Source organism: Clavelina lepadiformis, chromosome 2 (assembly GCF_947623445.1).
Source record: "Clavelina lepadiformis chromosome 2, kaClaLepa1.1, whole genome shotgun sequence".
Taxonomy (NCBI): Eukaryota; Metazoa; Chordata; class Ascidiacea; order Aplousobranchia; family Clavelinidae; genus Clavelina; species Clavelina lepadiformis.
The window spans coordinates 25,320,816-25,333,871 of NC_135241.1; positions in this window are offsets into that span (position 1 = coordinate 25,320,816).

The following is a 13,056-nucleotide window of genomic DNA, read 5'->3' on the forward strand; positions in this document are numbered from 1 at the left end:
AATAGCAAAATGAAATTAAGTTAATTTATTGAAAATATATCACAAACAGACATGTATGTGCAGTACAACCTGCTGTAGTAATGGTAACTAAACTTATTTTATTCAATCACAAATTGATTTTCGAGTTTTAATTTATCTTTACCCTTTAAAAATGACAATGAAGGGCATGTGTATGGCAATTTTGAATGACAACTTGATTGCAAAAAGAGTTCTGTTCCCGCTTGCTCTTCGTCAAGTGTTAATCATTAAATGATGTAAACCAATTTGATAAACTTTTGTTCTTATACATGTACTCCTAAGTACAATATATAGGTTTGGAATACAAACTGTGTGATTGAGTCCATCAAAATGAGGTTATATAAATTAGGGTCTTTTTGACAATGTACAGACATTTAATCACGCGATACTTAATCACCGACGTCTGGTGATAAAAAGTCCGAGGGTTGAAGTGACTGTGTGTTTAATAGTTTAATGATTAACTGTCGGTAAACCCTTTTTGTCTGCCGTCAGTCACGTGGTCCTCCAGCTGTGTTCATTAAAATGTCAATATCACCAAACCAACTGTCAATAGTACTCAAAACCATAATGATGAGAAACACTTTTCATGTAAACATTGTTCTAATTTGTGTCGAGTTAGGTTAATATATATATGTTGGTATTATATTTATACCGTTCCACTACAATCAACTATCTGCTGATGGCACTTCTACAATTGTTACTTTGCAAAATGTGTGTTTATTAAGAGCTTTTCTTTAACTTGTATGGAATCGTGGTACTGCTGCAACTCTTGGAAGTGCTGCAAAGTAAGACGATATTTCAAACTGTAATTTCAAATTTTAAATTACAATTTACTGTACAAAAGCTAGTAGCTAAGTATACTTTACTTTCACTTTGCAAATTGAAATTATAATTCTACACTCTACATTATGAGTTGATCAAACAAACATTAGTTGAGTAGTTTCTCGTGTGCAAACAATACTTTAGCATTCTAATAAATCACTCATATCATGTTCATCTTTTATAATAACGAGCATCGTAACATAACATTAAAAAAATAACAGATTGTGACAAAATACTGCATTAAAATTAAAAGTAAAATATGATGTATACGATGCTGGTAATATACAAATTACGTTTCTACTAATACTCGTTGCTATTGAGCGATGTATATACACAGTATCTCTAATACACTGTCTGAATGATTCGAGCTTAACCAAAAATAGTCAAATGTATCTTGTCAGCACAAAGTGAATCGACTCAATAAAACACTCTCACCGGTCACCCACTTACCTTATTTACATTACTACATTACATTTGGTATATTATTAGATTAGACTGATAAAGATGGAAAAATAAGAACAAAGTAAAATAATTGTTGAGAAATGAATCACTTACTGTACAGTAGTACTCACTTAGTTAATACGTAGGCCTACGTAATTATTCATATAAATTACGTTAATACGTTAATACATTCATAGAGTATGTACTGGATTACTTACGAAGTACTTCGTAATATTAACTTCGTCCTTAAACTAGCTTGTAATACTTGTAGTACTTATACCGTTTTTAAGAAACAACTTGCACATAAAGTAAACAGATCACACTCTTGATACATTGTGTTTTGCAAATAAACCGAAATGTTAAGCTAACGTTCATTTATTCATTCATTCACTATTTAATCACCTTACTAAATTAAATTATGAATTTTTCTCATTTTGAATCGTTCCACAATTCAAGAATGTCTTAGTGAGAATATAAGGTTAGGTTTTTCAGCGGAAGGTTTTACTCCGCCACCTTAGCCCTGCGACGTCATAAGAACGTGGGAGTTTTGCAATTATTAAATTCTAATGTTATTCGTAAAAGATTACACAATTCTGCTAAATTAATGTTTCATAAAAAGCAAAAACAATAAAAGGTAATAAAAGTTAGTTTGAAAATTTGGCTATGGTTTTGATTTCAACGCCACATATCTGTAATGAAATGCACAAACAAAGTTAAAGTTACGTTTAAAGTGAGGGACAAGTCCAAAAACAAGTCGGCTTGAGATATAATATAGTTGGTACTGTGTATGTAGTTGTCAGTAAATATAGTGGTGAAAGAATTTGTACTAATAAATTATGGTTAAGTAGTTATTGCATATAAATAAGTGGCAAAAAAACGCAAATTCTTTACCTGCTACTAATCACCTACCGATGGAGACGTATTCCATCCAAAACGCGGTAGCTAGCCACTACTACTAGTAGCCGCTACTATCATCCCTAATTCAAATCTCAGTCTTCCGGTATGTCGTTTTTCATTGTGACGTCATAATTATCGCTGTCTTCGTCATAATAGGAAACCAACTTTGCAATACCATTCTGACAATAACTAGGCCTACGTAACCACTACATAATACTAAAAATCCTTTCACCAATTAATTTACTTACAACTGCTCTTTTTGGTCTTTTGGGGTCAAATTTGGAGTCTTTCATATCTCCGTGCAACAACCAAAAGATAAATATTTAACTTAACTCACTATGAGGCTTCAACAGTTAGCAGTGACTGCGTACATGAAATAGCAACTAGTGGCAACCTTTTATTATTTTAAACCCTAAAGTGATGTTGTTTGCTGATCAAATATGTGATTTGAACATACGTTTTGTGTAAACAAGGTTTCAGCATTGTGATAAGCAGCTAACATCAAACATTTATTATAACGCAATTATGTCACAGCGCAATAAAACTATAGAACCGGGTACTTGGTATTTCACGATAAAATAGTTATGTTTAAATATCGATCAAACCAAAAATCAAACAAAACACGTTGAGCTAAAATAACCTACCGAGTGAAATCTGCTTCCAGTCGTATGGCGAGTACTTGGCACAATACTGTAACCAGGCACAGTGACAAGCTATGAGAAAGTTCTTAATTTATCCAAAATTACCTAAAGATGTTGTTAACAAATTAACTCAAGTATTTCTACCAGATTTGCTTCATCTTTCTTTTGGGTTAACTTCTAGGCATTTTAGTTCTGAGTTACTAGACCGCTGGAAATAAAGAAATCAGAAATCAGACATGACAGACAGGAAATGACGTGACATGATCAAAGTCAGACGTGACAATCATGGACTTCGATGTTTTTCTCAGCGTCACACTCACAGGCCGACATATGGCAGAAGCACAACAAACACATACAATGAAGCGCATCGTATTTCACGGTATTCTTTGCCGAACAGCAAAATACTTGCAAGTATTTGTATTTGTCAACTTGTAAATTATTTGCGCAGAAACCTTTATAATATCAGGACAATGCAGCATTTATGTTACGTAAAACGCAATTTAAACCAGGAATAGCAGCTCCTTTTGCGGTGAACCCCCACACCAGAGACACACTTGAGTGTTGTTTGATGAATTTACAAACAATTCACAAAAGGGATGAACACTCACGGCAATAAAACGAACTACTACTACTTCAAAACCCTCCTCGCGACTTAACACTCGAAACCGAACTGACGCATGTACTTTGAACATATTAGCAAAAATTTTGTAATTAGCGGGGGAAGCCGGCGGTACCACTGGTGCGGGCAACAAAAGCGACAAGAACAAATTTTAACCGTGTTAAACCCCGTTACTGTAAAACTAAAAGCAAACACATCAGCTACACGCGGCAAAATAAACCAAATATAATAATGCAAAGCTCCAGGACAACAATATAAACACAAAACAATCATTTTATATTGAAAAAACAAACCCTTTTTGAGTAAAAAGAACTTAAAACAAACAAACAAACCAATTGATAAACCACATAAGACAAATGGACAAACGATAACTCAAGAGGTGCAAAAAATTCAAACTATTGCTCAAACATAGACTAAATATAGTCACATTTGTTACATTTGCTAAACCCTGCTAACCACTTATTTACAAAGGAAAGCAATCAAAGTAACTGCAACGACATAAAACTCTTCGTCTTTCATATCTTTGTTTTAAAAATGAAACACATTCTTAATTTTTAGCTCCTCTGTATTCTCAACATTTATTACATATTTAGAATCCAGCAACCTCCTGCAAATTACTTTCGGTTTAAATGCTGAGGCGATGGATAATGTTTGCTAATCAAACATATGTGACCTAAAGTTAAACCTTCCTGGGCAAACAAAACTTCAGCATTCGCATGAGCAGCTAATATTGTAAATACAATTGTAACGTAATGTTGCACTAACGAACTTACTTTGTCAGATATGCATAGGTGGGCAGTACCGCGGTACTATAGTACCGATAGCGGTACCGCCGGTACTTTAAAAAGTATCGGATTTCTGTACCGAATTACTTTTATCAAGAACGTTCAGTCGGTCCCGGTACTCGGAACTTTTCACGTGATACTTTCAAAATTTTAACAAGGATGTTTTCAAAAACACATGTTAATTAATCCTTAATACTAACTTTAGCATCTGTTGATTTTTTTAAAATCTAGAAATGTCAAGTAAAAATGCAAGCGATTAACGTCACATATGTTCTGACCTGGAGTAACCTTTACCGGGGGCGTAATAGGGGTAAATATTGCATTTGCAGCAACATATTTTACCCAAAGAGTACCGGTACCGAGTACCGACAAAGTACCGAACTACTTTTTTAAAATAGTACCCAATATCGGAACCGTCGGTACATTTTTGCAAAGTACTGGTACCGTTACTTACGATGCTTTCAAAGTACCGACTGCCCACTTCTGCTGGTTTCTATGACCACATTAAATCTACTTCAAACTGTGTGTTACTTTATTGTCTATACCCCACTTGTCCATAAAGTATTTTCACCTGGTTACCTGATTATTTTCACCTTTTGTATTGGTAACATTATTGTCCACGTAACATTATTGTCCACGTAACATTAAAGGTAATGTAACACCGCGTTGCCGATATAATAGATGTAACACCTTATGCAACGTTCAGTATTTTTTAAATAATTTTAGTATTTCACGTTTTATAAGCTTTTAATCTGGGTTTGGTACCCGACCAAGAAGGTTGTTGTTTGCTGTCCTTTGCCGTCAACAAATTTAGTTTAAAACACTAATAATCTAGAATAGCGACCTAACTACGTCTCCTGCGTCATGGCAGGTATACACTTATTATCAGTAGTAAACAACTGCGGAACAATTTTTGATTTTTCTAAAGCTACTACAGATGCTGCCAACAGATTTAAATCAAGTATTTTTACCAAGTTGTTAACATCTTTCTTATCTTTCTTTTTCAACGAATTGGTAACTTGACTAGTTAAGTCAGTTAGCTGCTTAGCGCTTTAGTTTTGACATAAGTTACTCGATATTTGCATGTGACTACTTCCGTGTATAATACTGTTGTTTTCCACCTACGCGGTTATACCTACACTTACATTAGTAACCCACACATACGTCATCTACCAGTTGCAGTTTCGCCAGTAGTTCTGCGTCATCATATAGATGCTCATGCTCAAAAAAGGAATAGACGTGACGTGAGTCAGAGCTGACGATCGAAAAGCGTCTTAGGGAAAACCGGCTTCAAAACATTTTATCAAAGCGATGTCATAAGTGTCTTGCTAATAGGTCTTGCTCGAAATATAGGCGATAGATCTGTTTTTCGATCAATTGCTCCTCTTTAGTAATTTCACCTTATAATAGAACAAAGATTTTATGTTCTATCCAGGTATTTCACTTTTTCTTAAGACCCCGTATATTCTTGTAAAAGGCCGGGTCCGGACAAACACAGATGCACTCATTAAGCATTTTCTTCTAAACAATGTTGATTTATTATAAAAATAAGAGATTATTCCTGTACACGATTGCACTTAGTGTTTTCCGGAGGTTGATTTTAAAGGAAATATACAACAAATTTTAAAGTAAATTTAATTTGTTTGTGTTTACAATTAATATTTTTTTAGCATTTTTAACTAAACTTTTTATTATAATTTAACGTTTAATTTTATATTTAATTTTTTGTTGAAATTCAAAAATTCAATCAAAAATATATGTCTTAAGTCAAATGTGTTGCAAATATTTCTTTTCAAACTGTTCTAAAAAGTTGTGTTATCGTTTCTTTATCTAAACGCAAATTTCGAAACAGTTTGCAACTTTCTCCGGGAGTTCGGAGTACAGGAGTTACAAATTATCACTTTTGAAAATGAATTCTGAACATCGTATGATGGGGCGCCCCCGAGCACAAAATAAAACTCTTTGGCACAACTTAAACTCGATGATTCCTTGAGCTTTAGCCCTGGTTTCTTTACCAAGTTCTTAACAACAAGAACACCACCAAGTAACAACACCAAGTTTTAAAATTTTTTGTAAGGAAATTGTGGGTTGAAAAGTTCGTCACAGGATATTTTTTTCAATGAATATTGTAGTAATAATTAGTTGATGGTCATGTGACTATGGGATTTATGGTGTGGTAATGGTTTTGGGATGGCCTAAGCCAAACCCAGTCTTTCAGTTTTATTGTCTGACTCCTATGATTGTCTTTGACTCCGTTGCGTTTTACTGTCTCATTTGCTTCTTAAATCAACACCAACTTCATAAAATTTAGTTGTTATATTGTCCGAATCAGTTGTATCGAATTAGCAATATTTACACCATGATCCCACTTTCTTAATAATTCAGTAATAACTTCAATTTTACAGAACAAGGGAAATAACTCAGAGAAGAGAGAATTTCCCAAGAGAGCGATTTAAATCCAACACTTGTTTTATATCCTAAAATATTGACCAATGAGCTTTTAGCCAATCAGCCCATAATCACGTGTGTTCCAATTTAAGCCTTTTTCTCACAAAGCATTCAAACCGCTTTACACCATTACAAAAAAAACCACTTGACACACTTACTATATCACATATTGGTTTGAAACTACGCTTGTGATTAAAGATACTAGAACAATACCTGCTACCATAAACCACGTGTCGCATATTACACCACGAAAACAAGGTACTTGAAACACTTCAAACTTTACGCCGTAAAACAACGCTACTTGAAATACTGCAACTACCGTCAGCACGCTACAAGCTTTGCACATTATTATCTGCCTGGAGAAAAATCAAACTTTATGCAATGCCAATATATATAATTATTGCAATTATGAAATTGTCCGAACGCCACAATTAACTCCCCCAACCCAAAAAGCTTCGAGGTAGGGATACTGGCGTTGGCAGGTTGCAAGATTGTTGTTGGCAGCTTGCAATGTGAATGCAGAATTTGTTTTCCCTCCAGTCATATTTGTGCAGTCATCACAGGTCACACGAATTGATACATGCAATAGAAAAAAAATAGCAGTAAACATTCTTCACTAATACTATGTTATATAGAAGGGTTTTTTAATATTTTGATATATTTTTTTTTTTTTTTATGTTTTTATTTTTTTTTTTTTTTATATATAGCTTTTACCACAAACCAAAGTAACATAAAAGAATCGTAATTGTAATTTCACACAAAACCTAATACCACACTACATATAAGTAGACACCTACATATAAAAAATAACACACAAACACAAGGTATGAATCAGCTATGTGAACCAGAGGAAACGCAAATGTAAAGGTAATTCGTTCGAAATAAACGTTCGCGCTGTACCTACGTCATAACCGTATAGGACAACGCCGCGACAAGGCCTAATGCTGACGTAAATTGGGGTATAGCGGTTCATTGGGGTTTTCATCGGTATGCCGGACCTCTTGCGTTACAACTAAGTCCTCTCTGTTTTCTGGAGCATCGTCGGGAGGGACGTTTTCTTCCATGGCAGGCTGACGGATGCGACGGACACGAGAGATGAGAGATCGTGCCAAATCGACTACATGTCCTCTGTAAAACTTAATTGCCCAAATAGTTAAGACAAAGCCCCAAAACATTGCCATGAATAGTAAAATAACCAATATCCCGCCTAAAACAGGATTTGTGATAGAAGATAAAACACTCAAAAATACATTGGAGAAGGTATTCTCGATTGTGTGTCTGACGCTAGAGAAATCGTAATCCCTAGTTTGATCAGTATTGGCATCTAGAAAATGGTAAAATTTATCATGTGCGAGCTTGAAATGGCTCATCGACACTAACATATTTTGGATGTCTTCAAATCCTTGGTCTTCTTCTGAAGGATAATCATCGATAAAGGTTTCAAAATCAATGTCTGGTTCTGTAAAGTTCACTGGTACGAAAGACGGCCGTAAAGCTTGCACATCCGAGTCTATTTGACTCAGAGAGTAATTCTCAAATTGATAGAATTGGTTACCAATGTTAAATGAGAATATGCGACCAGGAACATAGGATTCCACATATCGAACTCCTCTATAAAGATTTCCGTCTCGGTAGATTTGACCGAGCGATTTGGTACCATTATTATAGAAGAATTCAACTAAGGGCCTAGCAGAAAACTGACCCTTATATACCAGACTTCGTAATACGGTTCCCGATACTGGGTAACATTGAATTTCTGTTATAAGATCACCTATGGTGACGGCTGCTTTTTTCTGTCCGCTAATTGCGGTTAAAGTTTCCCCGGGGTATTGACGTGCGACCAGCGCATAAAGAGATGAGACGAGTGTTTCAACTTGACACTCTAGGTAATGTATATCGTCCACTAGATTAGACACATGGTCAGCCATATTGTCATTGCTTTCCGTCATGAATCTTGCAAGGGCACCGGCTTCCGAACTGGACGAGCGGCTATGTACGTCGTTGGATTGCTGTTTGATTGTCGCGGGTTTGTAAAAGTCTAAAGCTGCAAGCTCCGAACAATTTTGCGGAACCAGAATCAGTCCTGTAGGCGTGCAAATAGCGTTTCGGCTGTAGCATTGAAATGTCTTTTCAGCACACTTTGCACGATGATGCACACTGATCCCAAGAGCTTTGATTTGCACTCGGTATAAATGCTCTTTGTGGTAATGTAGTAACAGTTTATGGACTCCCTGAGGAACAGTCTGAGGACATTGAAACGATTGTTTAAATTTCCATATAAATGTTCTGGCTCCCACAATACAGGAACCCGAAGACACTTGGCACTTCGATAAAGTGGCAATACTCGACATCAGTTTCTGCGTTACCGGATCATACTTTAAAATCGATTTGTTCAGGATGCCATTGATTGTTCGTGTAGTGGTAGTAGAGGGCCAGCTGTAACTGCGTTTGACTTTGTTTCTGGTCGCCCATGTGAATTCGTTTTGCTGCTTCAACTCTCCAACATTTGGTGCTTGAAAAGTTCTTCTCCAAAGATCGCAAGCATCCGGGTTAGGTGCAGGTCCTGCGACTGTACTATCATCGTGACTTTTGGATCCAAAGAAATAATGGGTTGCTATTGAGGTAGTTATAAACGTACGGCATACAAAAACCTCGATGTCGATTAGGCGGTGACTAGGATCATAAATTTTGGCTGTGCATTGGTGAATTGCAGTATGTTTCTTATGCAAACATGGTTCCGGCGGAGGTATAAAATATTCTCCCTTTTTGTAATGTGGTTGACACAGGTTAAAGGTTTGTAGGCCAATTGTCGGTTGGGAGACCACAACTATGCAAATCAAGTACAAGGCAAGTGGCACGTACATGCTTAGTCTTGAAAACGCTTCGGCAAATGAATTTGACGTCCTCGGCTTGTGGTGCGTAAAGGTGGAATGTCGGTTAAGGCGTCCCGATATATGTCGTCGACTGCAATGTCTTCCGCAGTGTCTACTGGAGAGGTCGGAAGCCCACTCAACTCAACGTTAGAATCTGCAGCGATAGAGATATCATTAGTATCACGAACCATTTCATCAACTATATCCGTCTCTTTCATTGGCGGAATGCTTATATCTACAGAATCAAAAACAGGCAAATGCTTAGTATCACGAACCACTTCATCAACTATATCCGTCTCTTTCATTGGCGGAATGCTTATATCTACAGAATCAAAAACAGGCAAATGAGCTACTTTAAGACGGTCTACTGACACATTAGGATGCTGTCCTACAATAGCTAAGGTGAAATACTTGTCATATTTGGCCAAAACTTTATAAGGTCCTGCATACGGAGGAGATAAGCTAGGCCTAGAAGCGTCAACGCGAACGAACACATGCGTACAGTCCGCAAGACTTTTGTCTATGTACACTGGCGGAGTATCGTGATGTACTGGCGGTGTGCACCGCAAGGTAGCCATAAAGTCCGTTAAATGTTGCACATATTGAGAAGGTGAAGGCGTGTCATCGTCCAGGGCTTCGAAAAACTGCCCGGGAACTCGTAAGGTAGAGCCATACACAAGCTCAGCTGGGGAACAATTTACATGCTCCTTCAGCGATGTCCGTAAACCTAGAAGAACTAGTCCCAAGTTGGCCGTCCAATTCTGCGGAAATTCACACGCTCTCAAGGCACCTTTCAACGTTCGGTGGGTGCGTTCCAAAAATCCAAGACAGGAAGGCCGGAATGACAGGGAATGAACAAGCTTGACTCCAAGGGTCCTGCATACGCCTGTGAAAAGTTTGCTCATAAACACCTGACCACGATCGGTGTGAAGTTGCTCAGGTACTCCGTAGCGTCCAACAATGTGCAGCAGGAAATTTCTGGCAATGGTTGCTGCAGTGGCGTCTGGTATAGGAATCGCTTCAACCCATTTCGTGAACCTGTCAGCAAATGTTAAAATGTAACGACAATTGTCACTTTCCACCAATGGTCCAACAATATCTGCCAAAATAAACCGAAATCGTTCTGTGGGTTCACTGTGCGGCTGTAAAGGTGTTTTGTTATGTCTGCTAACTTTACTTTGTTGACATGGCAAACATGTGCGACAAAAATTTTTGACATCCGTTTTCATACCACTCCATACAAAGCGTTCGCCAATCTGTTGGAGTGTGCTCTTGTATCCACTGTGTGAGAGCGAGTGAATGTTGTGAAAAATGACGTCACGATACGTGGTCGGCACGATCGGTCGAAATCTCTTCTGTGAAATGTCACCCAGAATCGAGAGGTCCGAATCCGGGAGTTTACGGCGTTCCAATTTCAGGCCAGTTTGGTCGGTCAGCAGTGCTGTTACAGATGCGTCAGCCATTTGATCTTGAGCGAATTGTTCATAGTCGATAGTATAGTCCTGTAACTGAAAAGTATTGATTTCTATACGGGACAAACTGTCCGCTATAACATTACTAAGTCCACTTTGGTAAATGAGCTTGTCGGTAAACTGAGATAAGTAACTGAACTGACGGGTTTGTCTCGGGGACATTGATGTGCCGGCTTTTTGGAAAGCCTGTGTTATGGGGCGATGATCGGTCACCAGGGTAAGTGACCTGCCAATCAGAATATCTGCAAAGTGCCGGGTGGCCAAAAACAAAGCAGTTAGTTCTCTATCAAAGGTGCTATAGTTTCTTTGTGCTGAGTTGAGCGCTTTTGAAAAGAATGCCAAAGGCTGCCATTTATTGTCAATGCATTGAGCTAACACAGCACCAACTGCTTTTCCCGAAGCATCGCATGACAAAACATAATTTGCATTGATTTTTGGAAAACAGAGCTCCGTCGCTGAAGCTAAACGTTCTTTACAGTCCTGAAAAGCTTGCTGAGCTTCTTCAGACCATGCCAATTTCTGACTGGGCCGTTTGACTTTACACAACATCGAATTAAGGGGAATGAGTAAGGCAGCACAATGCTTAATGAAGCGTCTATAAAATCCAAACATACCCAAAAATCGGCGAAGCTCCTTTACCGTGTCGGGCAATGGGTATTTCCGAATAACAGCTACGCGGTCTCGTAAGGGAAGAATCCCGTTTTTGCTCACCATATGACCCAGAAACTTAATTTCCTCCTGGAAGAAAATGGATTTCTCTCTGTTAATCACCAGTCCGAATCTGGAAAGTCGTTCAAATACAGTGCGTAAATGCTCCCTATGCTCTTCCGGCGATTTGGAGAAGATCAAAATATCATCAATGAAGGTTGCCACGTTGGAAACACCTTGAAAAACATGATTCATTAAGCGCTGACAAGTCTGTGACGCGTTTTTGATCCCGAATGGAAGCGAATTATAGGAATAATTCCCAAAAATCGTAGTAAAAGTAGTTTTAATGACATCTGCAGGGTTTACGGGGATTTGATGAAATGCCGCCTTTAAATCGCAAACCGAAAATATGGTACTACCATCGAGTTCGTTGAGAAAATCTTGCAGATGAGGTAAGGGGTATGTGTCTCTCGGAATTTGAAGGTTCGCCTGACGAAAGTCTGTACAAAGACGATATGAACCGGTTTTCTTTTTGACGAGAACAATGGGTGATGCCCATTGGGATTCCTGTGAAACGGGTGTGATGATTCCAGCTTCCAGCAGCTTGTCCAGCTCCTTTCGTAGTACGCGAGCCAGTTCCGGTGACATACGTCGGCAGCGGCTGAAAACAGGCGGTCCTGTTGTATTGATATAATGTTTAATGTTATGTTTAGGGTTTAATTTTAGCCGTAAGGGTGCAGTAATCTCTGGAAACTCCTCCAGGAGCGCCAAAGGTGGCTTAGAATCGCTGTTGTTCGCGTCCAGAACGGGTTGTGTCGCCGAAGGGTCCTTATCTTCTGAAGTGCTTCGGTCGCAACGTGACGTATTCGCCGCTGAAGCTTGAAGTGGTCCACATATGCCCACGTCATCGTCACTGATAATATGATCCAGAGCAGTGCTAGATATGCCAATTTTCTTCCTGATTCCTCCGCAATACTGGGCGGAAACCTGTTCATGAGAATATGGATGGAGTAAACGTCTGTGCTTAACATCTACCAAAAGACCGTAATGGCGTAAGAAGTCAGCTCCCAAAATTGGCTGGCGTAATTTATCACAAATATAAAACGACCATGGACAGCAGAAAGAAAAACCTAAATCCAACTTGAGCTTGGTTGTCGCAGAACAACGGATGCTGGAGTGTACAGTGGGGCCTTGCATCGTGATTGGATGTCGGGCTCCCGTGCCTTTAAAACTACTGGGTAAGACACTGACATCGCTACCGGAATCTACTAAAAATGAAAGGGCAGAATTACAATCATATACATAAAAGGTAGCTCTTTGACTTCTGTTCTCCTCCACCGAATTTAATAAGGGCCGGGAGGAGAACCTTGGCCGTTTTTTGCAAATCTGGCA